The sequence below is a fragment of the Phaenicophaeus curvirostris genome, chromosome 5 (genome assembly GCF_032191515.1).
Source record: "Phaenicophaeus curvirostris isolate KB17595 chromosome 5, BPBGC_Pcur_1.0, whole genome shotgun sequence".
Lineage (NCBI taxonomy): Eukaryota > Metazoa > Chordata > Aves > Cuculiformes > Cuculidae > Phaenicophaeus > Phaenicophaeus curvirostris.
The window spans coordinates 60164843-60179237 of NC_091396.1; positions in this window are offsets into that span (position 1 = coordinate 60164843).

Below are 14395 nucleotides of genomic sequence, written 5' to 3' on the forward strand. Positions count from 1 at the left end.
CTGTCACTTAGGAGAAGAGGCCAGCACCCTCCTCTCTACAACCTCCTTTCAGGTAGTTATAGAGCGCAATGAGTCCAGACAAATATTTTCAAGGCTCATAGATGCATAAGGTGTACCTTTAAAATGGAGAGAGGTTTTGCAAGAACTAGGAGAAATATTTAGCCTGTGAGATAAAGGTGGAAACTGCTACAATTATAGATTCAGTGCACACTGCATTAAGGATTAGTCAATAATGAGATGATCACTCAGTCCCCACATAACCTCATTAAAGACTGATAGGCTTCTCTTTTAAACATTTGCTCTTTGCTGTGCCAGATCTTAAATGGTTCTCTCCCAGTACTGCAGCTGCACCTAGTCAGCAGACCTTGCTTTTTTTAGGTTATTGAAGACGCATAAAAAAAAAATGATTCTGCAATGCTTCAAATCTGGGATCATAAATGCTGTCTGCTTAGCCTCTCAGAGGACCTGTGGAGCAGCTGCTGGGCTTCTAAAGATTAAATTCTGCAACTAAATTCCATTATGTTTTTAGCAACATCATCTGCGTCTGGCAGGCACAGTTACCGGGCTGATGATTGCTGCATTGGCAGCCCCGCGCGGTCAAAGGTTTGGATCCTACCTCACATCTGTATTTTAGTTTGGGATTGCTTTCCCTGGATCTTTCAAGATCTAAAGAATCATTCTTGGTGGTTGTGAAAGGACTACAGGGAATGAGAACCCACCAGTAGGCTAGTAAAAATTCCAGAAGAGAGGAGGAAGATAGGTCAGAGACCTATCACCAAACAACAGCTGAATTTTTCTGGTAAATTCTCACTCATCTTGAAATAAGCTTAGCTGGTTTCTTATAGGAGGAAATAAGGCTTATGAATCTAAGACACTGTCGATGCTACCTTTTTCATAGATTACTTCTGTGACATCAGACAAGTCACTTAGTTTTTCCTTGCACGGCTCTCAGATAAAATAGGAATAACAAGATTTGCCTCTGATTTGTCTCCACCCAAAGCTGAGGTAAGCCAAGTGCATCTCAAATGGAATCAATAGATTCACAAGGATGTAAGAATAGGTGAAATAAACTGATCAGTTACAACCCTACTTACAGTTAAGGTGTGCCTGGCTGGTTTTACACATCACTGCCCTTGGCAGACTGTGTCACCGTCTCGGCTGGAGTCGTTAGGTGATCTTATCCTGTAATTAATAAACATCACCACATTTACTGTTGTCTAAATATGACATGCAAATCTTTTAACAGCAGAGTATTTTTCATTTGAGCATCTTAAAACATTCTCAGAACAATATTTTGACTTTTATATTTTAAACTTGTGCTTTTCACTGGTCTCATGGAGAGAAAAGAGCCCTCTCTCTATCTCAGCCTAGAGAACAAAGTGGAAAAAAAAGCATTTATATGTTTTTGCATTCCTGTCAAAGTGATTACCAAAGTCCTTAACATTTACAGCATTTTGAAGTGAATCATCAGCCTACATCTCACATGAGCATTTATTTTTTTTCCCCATAATCTGCTTTTAGAGAAGCTTTTAACTACATCAGACTTTTCTTTCCCATTAAAAGGCTGTCTTGATGATTGGAAAATAGAATTACCAGTCCTCATCGCTTAGTTTCCATAGTGAATGTCTGGAACAAAGGTCTGTGGGATTATTCAATTACTGCAATAATGGCCTTTGACCTGGTGAAAATAATCCAAAAGACAGAATTCATCTATTGGATTATTTTTAACATTAATCATATTCTATTTAGAAATCACAGTAGAACAGCTCGGTTTCAAGACAGACTGCAAACTATTTGTATGTACTTTATTGAAATGGCTTAAATTTTTACGTGCATAGTTACACAAATTATGTCTTTAGGGATTCCTTCCTCCCCCTCATTTTTATATACTTTTCTAAATGTGCTTCAGACTACAAAGCCTCCTTTCTCTGCAGCACGTTACCAGCCCTAAATGGCCAGTGTGATCTGTGCACTCTGTGTAGATATTAAATTGAAGATTGAAATAATGTTCTTGATCCTGAAACTGCAGAAGTGAACTGCCTTTCACTTAAGGCTGAACTGTTTATTTCCATGGATTAAATGAAGACTCAAACAACTGTCCTCCCTTAAATTTGCCCTGTATCCACATGTCATAACCATCCCCATTACTCCAATTCTTATATGACATTACTTCACAAAAGAGTGAATCTCTGCTCAGAAAGGAGTTCTCCCTGGACAAATTCCAGGGAAAGATTCTTGGGATCAGCAACACATGCGTCATCAAGATGTACTCTCCTAGTGTCCCACAAGCATCCAACTGCAGCCAGGGGCAGGCAGTGCAGCAGCAGAGCTGTGCCACCACTCCCAACACACAGCACTTACAGAGTCACAGCCCAGGTCCTCTCAGGCAAGGAAAGAAGGAAGATATGGGGCTACCAAAGAGGTCTGTGGGTCTGTAAATCATTATAAGGTTTTAAGACCTCATTGCTCTCTACAACTACCTGAAAAGAGGTTGTGGAGAGGAGGGAACTGGTCTCTTCTCCCAAGTGACAGGGGACAGGACAAGAGGGAATGGCCTCAAGCTCCACCAGGGGAGATTTAGGCTGGACATTAGGAAAAAAATTTTCACAGAAAGGGTCATTGGGCCCTGGAACAGGCTGCCCAGGGAGGTGGTTGATTCACCTTCCCTGGAGGTGTTTAAGGCATGGGTGGACGAGGTCCTAAGGGCCATGGTTTAGTGTTTGATAGGAATGGTTGGACTTGATGATCTGGTGGGTCTCGTCCAACCTGGTTATTCTATGATTCTATGATTCTATGATTCTATGATTCTAAGTTCAAGTACCAGCTGAAAAACATTCACTGTTCTTGCAAAATGCCCCCACTGAAATTTCTGGAGGTTTTTGTTGGCACGACACTACACCCATAGCAAGGACACACTAAGGACATTGGAAAAACAAATAAATGCCTAAAAAAGGAATTCACACAGTGGTAAAACTGGCAACACACAGCTTCGCACCCAGCTGTTTCAGAAACTACAAAACACATCTAGTTAGAAGCCTGGTGACTGTAAGGAAGAAACACACCTGATCAGGAGCACAGTGGCCTGCTCTAAGCTCCTTCATCCTACTGTGGGAAGAAGTAGATTTATGCTTTGGCATTGGAGGCAGGGGTACCATGGGCAGCAAACTCTCCATACAGGCCCCCCCAGAGGAAACAACCACCCAGCTCTCACAGCAGTTTTGCTGGACTCCCGACAGGCCCAGTACATCTTGCTGGTGTTATCACCATACAGTGTGTTGGTTACTGAAGAGAGAGTGGTCCCACCAGGCTGATTTAGATGAAGGGATTGGAGCATACTTTCCTCTGGTGAGACCATCATGCCACATCTGCTCATCCAGCCACCTCCACTTACCAAATGTGGGCTGTGCCTGCTGCTCCTGCAGCCCTGTGACCACCTACATCTTCTTTAAGCGGATGCTTCGTTTGTGTTGACTCTTGCCAGTGTACTCATTTCCAGGGAGAACCTCCCCATCAGGAGTATATTTGCTTACACTCAGACTCAGTGAAACAAAACTTTAACTGCTACAAAGGGACAGAAGTCTGCTCTGGAGCTCCTGAGATACTAAATGGGATGAATCCTGCAGATTGCCTATTACAGACAAATCATTATGCTGCAATGTTGCGAGTGTGTGGCTATGCCCTTACACGGGAGCCAAATAAAGTCCAAAGGGATTTTTAGATGATCAGCCTGTCTTGGCTCTGCCTCAGGGCTGGATGAGTTTCAGAATTTCCTTTCAGTCCTTATTTTCAATGATGCTCTTGTAAAATTGGAGAGAACAAGGAAAAATTATAACCTTTTTGTCCCCTGAATGAAAATGATTGATTTCTTAACAGGGGCATATCAAAGAAATTTTCAGTGTGCACTCTGGCATCAGGATATAGCACCCTATGACGGGTCAGTTATAAATGGCCCAGCAGCAGAATCTGTTTTACAAGGCATGAAATCAGAAGTAATTATGCCAAAGCAGGTGACATAAGATAGAATCATAGAATCATAGAATAGTTTGGGTTGGAAGGGACCTTCAAAAGATCCAGTTCCACCCCCACTGTGATGGGCAGGGACACCTCCCACCAGACCAGGCTGCCCAAGGCCCCATCCAACCCTGGCCTTGAACACCTCCAGGGATGGGGCAGCCACAGCTTCCCTGGGCAACCTGTGCCAGTCCCTCACCACTTTCATGGTGAAGACATTCTTCCTTATGTCTACTCTAAATCTGCCCCTCTCCAGTTTATACCCATTGCCCCTAGTCCTATCTCTACAAGCCTTTGTAAACTGTCTCTCCCCAGCTTTCTTGTAGCCCCTTCAGGAAGGTCGCTATAAGGTCTCCTCAGAGCCTTCTCTTCTCCGGGCTGAACAAACCTAACTTTCTCAGCCTGTCCTCGTATGGGAGGTGCTCCAGCTCTTGGATCATCTTTGTAGCCCTCCTCCGGACCCATTCGAACAGCTCCATGTCCTTCTTATGTTGAGGATTCCAGAACTGGACACAATAGTCCAGATGAGGTCTCACCAGAGAAGAGTAGAGGAGCAGACATGACTTTGCTCAGGTGAAAATCAAATGCTAAAAACGTGCTAGTTGACAAAAAGCTGATACCTGGAGGAGAGGGCTGAATTCAAAGTGAAAAAGAAGAGCGCATTTCTTCCCTGAGAGCTCCCTAGCTCTCTCCCTGCTTGCTGGCCGCTTCACTGATGCCTCCTGCTTGGCAGGAATGTGCATGTGTTAGTGCAAGCACGTGTGTTTCTGTGTGTGTGGCCACGATGCACATAACACAGCCCCCGACAGCATTGCCCTGGTTTATCAGTTCAAGTCCTGGCTGATAAGGCTCAGTGCTGCGGGCAGGTAGACAGTGCTGGTGGTGCTCAACAGTATCCCTACAGCCAGCAGCGTGCTGTGGGAGGACTTTCCTGCACTGAGGTTTTTCAGCATCAGTGATTACAGCAGGGAGGGAGTGAACAGGGACCCACCACATAGATCGGCGTGACTGGAAGGAGTATCATGGGTACAGCTGCTGTCCCAAGAGCTTACGGCACGTGGGAGATGTGAGAGTAAGGTGCAGCCCAGCACAGGGTAGCCTCAAGGAGGTGGCGGGGGAAGATTCGCATGATCTGAGGGGATACATGCACAGGGGACGGCTTTGCAATAGGTGTTTGTGCTTTACCCCCTCAAAACAAAATAGGATGGGAAAAGCAAAGCAAATAAACTAGAAGCTCACTGCAGAGTGCTGCAGGAACAAACTCCAGGGCAGAAAGGATGAAAGCAAGCCTGCAACATCATGCCCCTGCCTGAGGAAATGCCCCAGAGGAGGCTTACATGGTGCAAGGAGTGAGAAAAGCAGCTGATGCACAGTGCCAGCTGTGGCTGGTACAAATGGCGTGTTGCCAGATCCCAGCTTGAGCAATCTAGGGGCGAGTCCCTTGCTCCTCTGAGGATGGTATTTAAAAGCTTGCTCCCCTACAAGTATTGTGTTGGATGCTGTGCACCAGAGCTGTGCCCTAACCCATGGGGTTCAGGAAACATCCACAAAAGGGGTCTGCCAGCCCCCCTCAAAAAAGTTTGGGCGCTGGGACAGCAGCAAAATGCCCTTCTACCAGCCATAGGCTGCTTTTCAAACCCAGCACTGAAAATAGATTTCTGCACCCAGACTGACACGGATAAAAACTCTTTACCTTGGGACTGGGAGTTTTCAGTGCCCTGTCTTGGAGCAATGACTTTGCAGTGTCCCTGGCCAATTACCCAGCACCACACCCAGTACTTTTGGCATCCAGCTGTTTGAAGCGTTATGCAGGTAGCTGGAAAGAAATCAATGACTTCAAGATGGGAGATATACAGACAGATTATAAAAATAGCCAAGCAAGCAACCACTAGCACGGGTTTCTGTAAAAGCAGTGAGAGCTAATTCATTGGGCTGCGTAAGCACCACTTTTGATAAAGCACTAATTGGGATTTTTTTATTCAGTGTTGACTCTTTTATCAAGTCCTTCTCTGCATGAGGTTCTTCTAGGCACGGTAAAATGAGATTCATATTACCACATTTCTGCACCTCCAGGCATTTTCCCATGTCTTTTCTCCTCTGCAGATGAAAAGCAACACAGTAATAAGTGGCATTTCTGTAGAATATGCTGCCTCCAGATACAAACTGCATTCGCAATTGCTTTTCCCTATGGGAAAATAAGGTGACTGAAGATGCAGTAACAGCACCTTTCTTTCGCTAGGCTGCTTTGATCCTGGAGGATCTCACAGAGCTATAGAAAATCTGATCCTTAAGCAATAAATCATGTGAACTGGGCCCATCATTTCCAGGATGGTTTTTAAATAAAACCAGCTTTCATCCATGGGCAAAAACCTTAGAGGTTCTGACTGTCACACGTGTCCCTTGACAATTTTGTATTAAAAGGGTGAGAGAGTATGAAAAAGAGCCATGGACTACCACATACCCAAACATGCTGGATTTTCATGAAAAACTAAGTCCCTAAGTTGTATTTTCTAAATCATGGCAATCTGCTGTTGACTGGCAAAGGATGTGCAGGTAGGAATTGGTGGCCATTACATACATGCAGTTGTGATTCAGGCATAGAGATTGGGGCTGGGTGTAGCCCAGAGTCCTGATGAAAGTCCATTTTGTTTCCTCTGTGGCTGCAAGGGACTGATGTTACACTCATTTAGCTGTGGGGGAACCTGGGTGCATATGTATGCTCCTGGAAAACCCTTATCCCAGGTATCATATAGCCTGGAGGTTAGGGATCTACCTTGCTGAAGTGATGTTTGTCTTGTTCCATGTGGAGAAGTGCTTTGGGTTTGTGTCTTCTATAAGTTCTCCAAGAGTGGCTGGAGCCTCTTTCCTCCAACTTCTTGTTTTCAGGATACAGGCTGTCCTGCACAAGCCCAGAAAGAGAAATGTATGCGACAGTGGAAAAGGATTAAGCAAGAGCTGATTGTCAATGGCATTACACTTTTGAATGTAAGAGTCTCAATTTCCTTTATTAATCCATCTTAAAGAGAGACGGTATATTCCAATGGCATTAGTTTTATTTGTTGTAATTCAGGAAACATCTTAGCCTGAACTACCCACAGCCCTTATCAAGACACTGCCCATATCTAGCACTGGGTCCTACAGGAAAGCTGGGGAAGGGCTCTTTTTCAGGGAGTGCAGTGGCTGGATGAAGGGGAATGGATTTAATCTGAAAGAGGGGAGATTTAGATTAGATTTTTAGGAAGAAATTTTTAACTGGAACAGGTTGCCCAGAGAAGTCGTGGATGCCCCATCCCTGGAGGTGTTCAAGGACGGGTTGGATGAGGCTTTAAGCAACCTGATCCAGTGGGAGGTGTCCCTGCCCATCACAGGGGGGTTGGAACTGGATGATCTTTAAGTCCCTTCTGACTCAAACCACTCTATGATTCTATGAATTTTAAGAGTGAGCTGTAAAGCACAGTAGAGTGATTTAAGAAAAAACTAGGGGGGTTGGCTCCCCTTATATAAAAAATTAAATACAGAAGGCCTATGTATGAACAATATAGTTCACACCCAATAAAAGATTCTGATCACTGATTGACTCACAAAATGACACACTAGGAGAGATGCAGATCCTGCACATAAATCTTGCCATTGGCAGAGCTGCTGGCCCCGGGAACTTTCTTTGCTCTCATACTGTGTCAATGGAAAATCTCACTTTCAGTACCCAATTCTGAGCCTGATTTGTTTTTCACTTAGTGAAAACAGATTCAGTAGACCATTCCTTAGGTGGCTTTGGTTGGTGCAGGTTGGCTTCCTGAACCACCTGGCTTAGGGATGGAAACTGAAATGAGAAAGGAAAAGCAAAAAGTAAGGCATGATGGTTTTGCCTGTCAGCTGCAAGTGGATGCTTTCACAGGCCTGACTACAAAAGTCTTCCCAAAATCTGGTTTTATAAGCTCTCCGATCTGCTCTCCACTGTTTGGCTCACAGATACTTTGCTGGCTCGGTAATGAGCTGTTACAAGCGAGACTCCTGTAAATCAGATGACTCTGTAGTCATTTGATGCTTATATTTGGTGTGATGAGTCATGAGGATGAGGGTTACATCATGTCAAGTTAACCACGCAAAATTAATTATAGACAGAGCAGCCAGCACTGGGGTACACACTGGGAAGGCGCATTCACGTTGGATGGGTGGCCCCGAGGTGCGAGAGCTGGGCAGCCGTGGTCCTGCCCTTATCCCAGCCATGCCCCACTTTTGATGGGCCTTTGTTTCCCATCCTTGTTCCTGGCACAGTTCTTCTTCCTCTGGTAGGAATATCTGCTGCAAACAACATCTACAACAGACTGACACAAGGCCACAGATAGCAGCTGATCACAACACCCAGTTTCAGAGCGGGGTCAAACAGGACATCCCAGCATGAACTCACACAGAGGACATTGTATTTTGCTTTAAAACAAAAAAAAAGCCAAATTATGTTATTTTCCAGTGCAGTGTTCCTTCTTAGTAACCTATCCCAGACCCCGCCTGTTGGCTGTACACTTCCCTCCTTGAACTATGGTTTCATTCCTTCAGTCTCTCCTTTCCTGCACCTTCTTGCTTCCTGAGCTGTCCCAAGCCTTGTGCCTTCAGTCTCTTTGTCTTCATGCCCATGTACTGACTCTTACTCTGTGAGAAATTCTAAGCAACCTTTAGAGTTCCTAAAGATAACAATCTTCATTTAAGGGCTTAATGCAGTAGAGAAGTCTCAGCAGCCTCCCTTAGCCACCCCTCTGGATAATTACAGTCCTTGTTAAATACTGCCTGTGCTGCAGTTGGATGTACTCTCTTCTTGCACAGAGTTGTGGGATCTCTTTGTGCCTTTGGGTGCTTAGAGTTCACAACAAAACCACATAGACAAGCAGAGTGGATATCAGTAACATTATCACCTTCATTTTCCATAGGGGTGGGGCAGCTTAGAAAAAAAAAAAGCAGTTTACTCCATTTGTCTTAAAGTAATCTCGCATCATATAGTAACTCAAAAGCCTGCAAGTTGAAGTCAGTACAAAAATCCCATAACCCCAGTGAAAAGTAGTGTTATGATAATGTTATTCTGATATTCCTCATGAAATATTTTGCAAGATGCCTCTGACAGGACACTCAATTTCCAGTTTTTCCTGCTGACTTCAGAAGGCAAAGAAACCTCAGTTCATCTGCAGCACGGGAAAAATGATGACTTTGATCATTTAGCAGTCAAGCCACTCACCTAGGAGAAGGGGTACTCTGCTCCAGAAAACCATTTCCGTATCTGCTAAATATTTAATGAAAAATGTACAATGAGGTTTGTCAGACACAGAATCACAGAATCACAGAATAACCAGGTTGGAAGAGGCCCACCGGATCATCGAGTCCAACCACTCCTATCAAACACTAAACCATGCCCCTTAGCACCTCGTCCACCCATCCCTTAAACACCTCCAGGGAAGGTGACTCAACCACCTCCCTGGGCAGCCTGTTCCAGTGCCCAATGACCCTTTCTGTAAAGACACCTGCATACCCTGACCACCAAGTCCCAGTCTTACTTCCAGCGGTGCCCACTCTAGCTGATCAGAGTTCTTTGCTGCACAGCAGACCCATTTTCAGCAAGAGTGATGGGAAGTCTTGACTAACTGATTAGCAAGCATGGATTTGAATCTCTGCAATCACTCAACCTGGCTCCCTCAATTCTTGAACCAAGGCTCCAACCTCTGTATGATCACTGAACAGGAGGAATTGGGATTCACTTGGAAAGAAAAGAAGCAGCTCTGGTGAGGCCTGTGAAAGGTGTGTCCATACCTGCCTTCAGGAAAGTGTTGGGTCCTAGCAGAGCGTAGGTGTCTCCTTGCAATCCTGTGAAGGATGCTGGTCCCAGAAAGGAACAAGTTTTCAGGTGTATGCTGTGCTTGATGGTAATATCCCTGTGGCAATGTCAGCCCCTGACAATCAGTGTGAAAAAAACATTTCATGGGTCACTTCAGCTGGAAACCGGGAGGAGGACAGAGGGAAGGTGGCCAGCAGACCCTTGCTGGCTGCTGGAGAGGCATTGCTCAAGCACACGGTTACAGAGTGTCTGCTCAAAGGCTCAGAATCTCTACAAGGCACAATGCTGTGCTCTGCATAAGGCAGAAATACCCTCACTTTCCTTAGGGCAGGGGGATGTTATTTCTTAGGAAGTCCTGTTACCTCCCAGGGTATAGAAGTTACCTTCCTTCTCACTGACTCCTTATCCCTCCTCCAACTGCCTACAGATTTCAGTTATGTGACTACTTTTGTGTTTGGGATCATCTTTTTGTTTACAAGCAGACTATTTTCCTGGGGACATCAATACAAGAGCATCACACATTTGATATTTTGTCCCTGTTTTCTGGAAAACAATGCAGCCTGTCCCATAATGTCCCACCAACCAAGGAAGACAGAAGCCATCTCTGAGAGCCCTCCCAGCTGGCCTGCAGGCAGAGGTGGTGCTGTGCACAGCGACTGTTCCCGTTACCAGCAGTGTGGGAACTGGTTCCAAGCTCTTACAGCAGGCAACGAGCAGTGGCTGCTGCCGACAGGGTGTCCATGTGTGCTGGCAGTGTGGCCATCCCTCCCTGTGTGCCTGACTGAAGCCATAAATCCCTTGCTGCAGGAGCTGAGTCACTCTCACACATTCCCCATTGCAGAGACACAGCTTGTATGAAATCAATAAGTAGCAGCAGCCCTGCTGAAAGGCTCCTGCTTTACTGGGAACCAGGTTCAAACCCCAGTAGGCAGCCGGATTGCTTTTTCTGTGCCTCCTCCTCTCTGAGTTTGCTTTCCCTGCTCTCCTCTGTGAGCAAAGAGGGACAAAAATCCCACAGCAATGGCCAGTCCCCTTCTTGGTGGGAGAAGGGAGGCTTAGGGGGCACAGCTCATTGTCTGGGAGAGGTGAGAGAGCAGAGTAAAGGCTGCACAAAACCTCCTTCAGGGCTTCAGGCTTTGGTCTCTGTGCTTTTAAGCAGTAAGGAAAACCCTCTCCCCACGTCAGTGGGAGAGCCCCTGCGGTGGGAAGGGTTTTCCAAACACACGAGATGGGGCAGCAGAGATATCAGTGGATGTTGGCCACAGAAACAACCTGAGGTTGATCTACAGCATGAGTGTAAAAGGTAAAATCCCTTGCACATGGCGAGTGGCCACTGTGCTCGCTGCAGACCGGACTCAGGCATCCAGGAAGCTGAACGCGCGCTGTGCTTGGAATATCCGATCCTATGTGAGTCACAGCTCTCCCCACTGCGATAGTGCCTGACGAGCTCAACAGCGAATAGCTGGGTTGGATGCTACAGAAGTTGCAGCACTGAAAGGATCCTGCGGCACCTCTCTGTATCTGGGTCTCATAACAGCCTCAGACACTGTCCCTCACCTCTCCCCAAGCAGAGCTACTGTGTAATAGGAAAGTGCTTAAGTTTTTGGAGAAGAACACCATGCACAACTCGATCTCCTGAGGATAAGTAATTACAATGTTGTCTGCTGGTGCCTGTGGGGACCAGCGACGCATTTCTTGGCAGCACTCGTGTTGTTCAAGGCAGATTTCCTGCATAGATCCAGGCACTGGCTGTCAGCCACAAATAGGGTGGAGATGAATGAATCCACTCAGGAAATGATACAAGAACGGAACAAATGCTTTTCTTTATGAAGCATCTGGAGAGCTGTGAGACCCTCGCTTCCAGAGGCAAAGGCAAAGTGTGGAAATCCTGAGGAGGTACTAACCTCATGCTACATGTTTGATCTCCCTGGATAGGTGGCATGTGTGAGCCCATAGCTGCCACAGTGGTAGCAGCATCCCAAAGCTGGAAGTGGCTCAGAGCAGCCCCCTGCCCTTTGGTCGCTTCCAGCCCTTTTAGGGGATCCAGTCTCAGCCTTGCCACTGGCAGGGCACAATGAACCACCCTGATGGAGTCATCACACCACTGCTGCGGTGTTGCTGCGTGTTTAGTGATCTCTAGTGGGAAGAACTGACTCCATGTCTGCACTGGTTATGGTCACAGTGCTAAGTCATCTTGTCACCTCAGCAGAGGAGTCCTGGACAGGAATGAATTTTCTTCTTGTATCCTTAACCATTAGACAGTTTTATCTTCTATTAGTATTTGCCCTGGAAGCCACTGGTTATAAGAAAGATTTATTTGAGGTGTTGTAGATACTTGTATAATCCTTAGCCACAGAGAATGGCTTCTGGTTGACTCAGTTAACTTTCACCAGCTTTTTGTTCATTCCTTAGCTTTTCTTCTGTCTTACTGGGTACTTCTTGCTACCTGTTGGGTGAAGGCTCAGTGTGAAATGTACACACAGCGAAACAAACCCATCAGCCTTCCCTGCCCGGTCACTGAGGAATTACTGTGGCTGTATGAACTGTGCATACAGGGAGCCAGCACAAGAGCATGGCAGTCAGCTAAAACTCAAAAGGGTCTTCAGTCATTGTCATGTCCTGAGTGGTTCCTTTGAAAATCCAGCTGATGGGGAAAGGAGATGACCAGAAGGATGATGATCCACTTGTTATGAACTCTGTGAAAGTAAAAGTTTTTTTCTTTGCAAAGACAATGTTGGGAAATCAGGGGAATGATCTTGGCATGGGTGAAGAGAGAGAGCAGATACAAGAAAGTCTTACGGAGTGGCAAGCATCTCATAAATGCCATGTAAGTCTGCAGTGAACAGAGAAGACGTATCAGCAAGGATGGACTGGGTGCATTTCAGCACTGGGAGACCCTGGAGTTAAAAGCCCTTTCTCATGGGGGAGATCACTTTGCAGAAATAAGTAATGGACAAGCTTTACAAATCAGGCATCCTCCAAGCCTGCAAGGTCTAGAGCAAGGCCTCTGGCAACACATGAAAAGAAGAGGTACCCACCAGCCAACGTGTATCCGCAGACATGCAAGATCCTAGTTCAAACACTTTCCCTGCTGGGCTGAAGGGTATTTTCATGTAGGGCACAGTGTCTCTTTTCTACTGCAGCAGTTCTTCATGGTGTAGCCAATGCTTACAAAAGGCTCTTGTACAGTGACTGTTCGCCTTCAGATGCCCTTCTCCAGGAAATAGAGGGAATTGCTCTTCAGCTTCACACCTACCAGAAGAGCTCTCCAAACACTAAGATATTGTATGCAAAGGGAGATGGGCACAGCCTCAGCTGTGTTTTGTGACAACAGGGTGTCTTGGACAAGATTGCCAGGAAAAAGTCCATGGTTACAAATCTGAAGTGTAATCAGGTGTCTCTGCAGCTCAGAGCTAAGTGTTCACATCTATTTGCAGGTCCCTGCTACTCTCCTTGCTGTTTTCTATAGGCTGATTTAGATGATTGCTCCTTGTTGGCTTTAGTAAATTCCGTTTATACATGTCCAGCTCTCCCAGGCTCTGCACAGGCTTCAAATCAGAGCTGGATAGAAAAACATAGGAGGTAAAGCCATGAAATACTCAAACCTACCTGCACATCACCCAGATAGCTAATAGGTTGTTACTTTTTTAGATGATTAATGGAAGAGTACTGAGCTGACCACTGTGGAAGGGAGGTCTTTCTGTGCTGATATTTCCTTCTCAGCTGGAAAAGACAGAGCTGCAGAAAACTGACAGATTTTACATTACATTGCCATTTGTCCAAGCTCGTAGGATATCTTCATAGCCCAAGTAAAATAACAATGAAAAATATGTCCTTGTGAAAGAGAAGAAATTTCTGTAATTGATTTCCTGGGACTCAAGCGGCTGAGATAGAAGGAGAAAAATGAACTATCCTCATAACTGGACAAGTCAGAGTATGTAGGTAATTTCTTAAAAAAATGAAAGTTTTAATGTAGTTGAGGTTGATATATTTCCGTGAGAAACGTTCAGATACATTTTAGCGAACCTTTCAAAGTATTTTAATGTCACACTAACTAAAAGAGGCTTTCTAGGTAACATATTGAATTACACCTGATTGTTTCAACAAGGAAGCCTGGAAGTGAATATATTTTACTAGGAATATCTGCACTACAGTTTTGCATTACAATAGTTTGATGACAGTTGCAGGAGACTAAGCCTGGTCTAATTCTTTTATATACCATCATAAAATCACAGAATCATAGAATAACCTGAGTTGGAAGGGAACCACAAGGATCATCAAATCCAACTCCTGACCCTGCATAGGACAAACCAAAAAATCACATTATGTTCCTAAGGGCATTGTCCAAACGCTTCTTGGATATTGTCAGGCTTGGCCCTGTGACTGCTTCCCTGGGGAGCCTGTTCCAGTGCTCCACCACCCTCTGAGTGAAGAACCTTTTCCTAATATCCAACCTAAACCTCCCTGACACATCTTTCTGCCATTTCCTTGGGTCCTATCACTGATCACCAGAGAGAAGAGATCAGCACCTGCTCCTCTTCCTCCCCTTGTGTGGAAGCTGTAGAC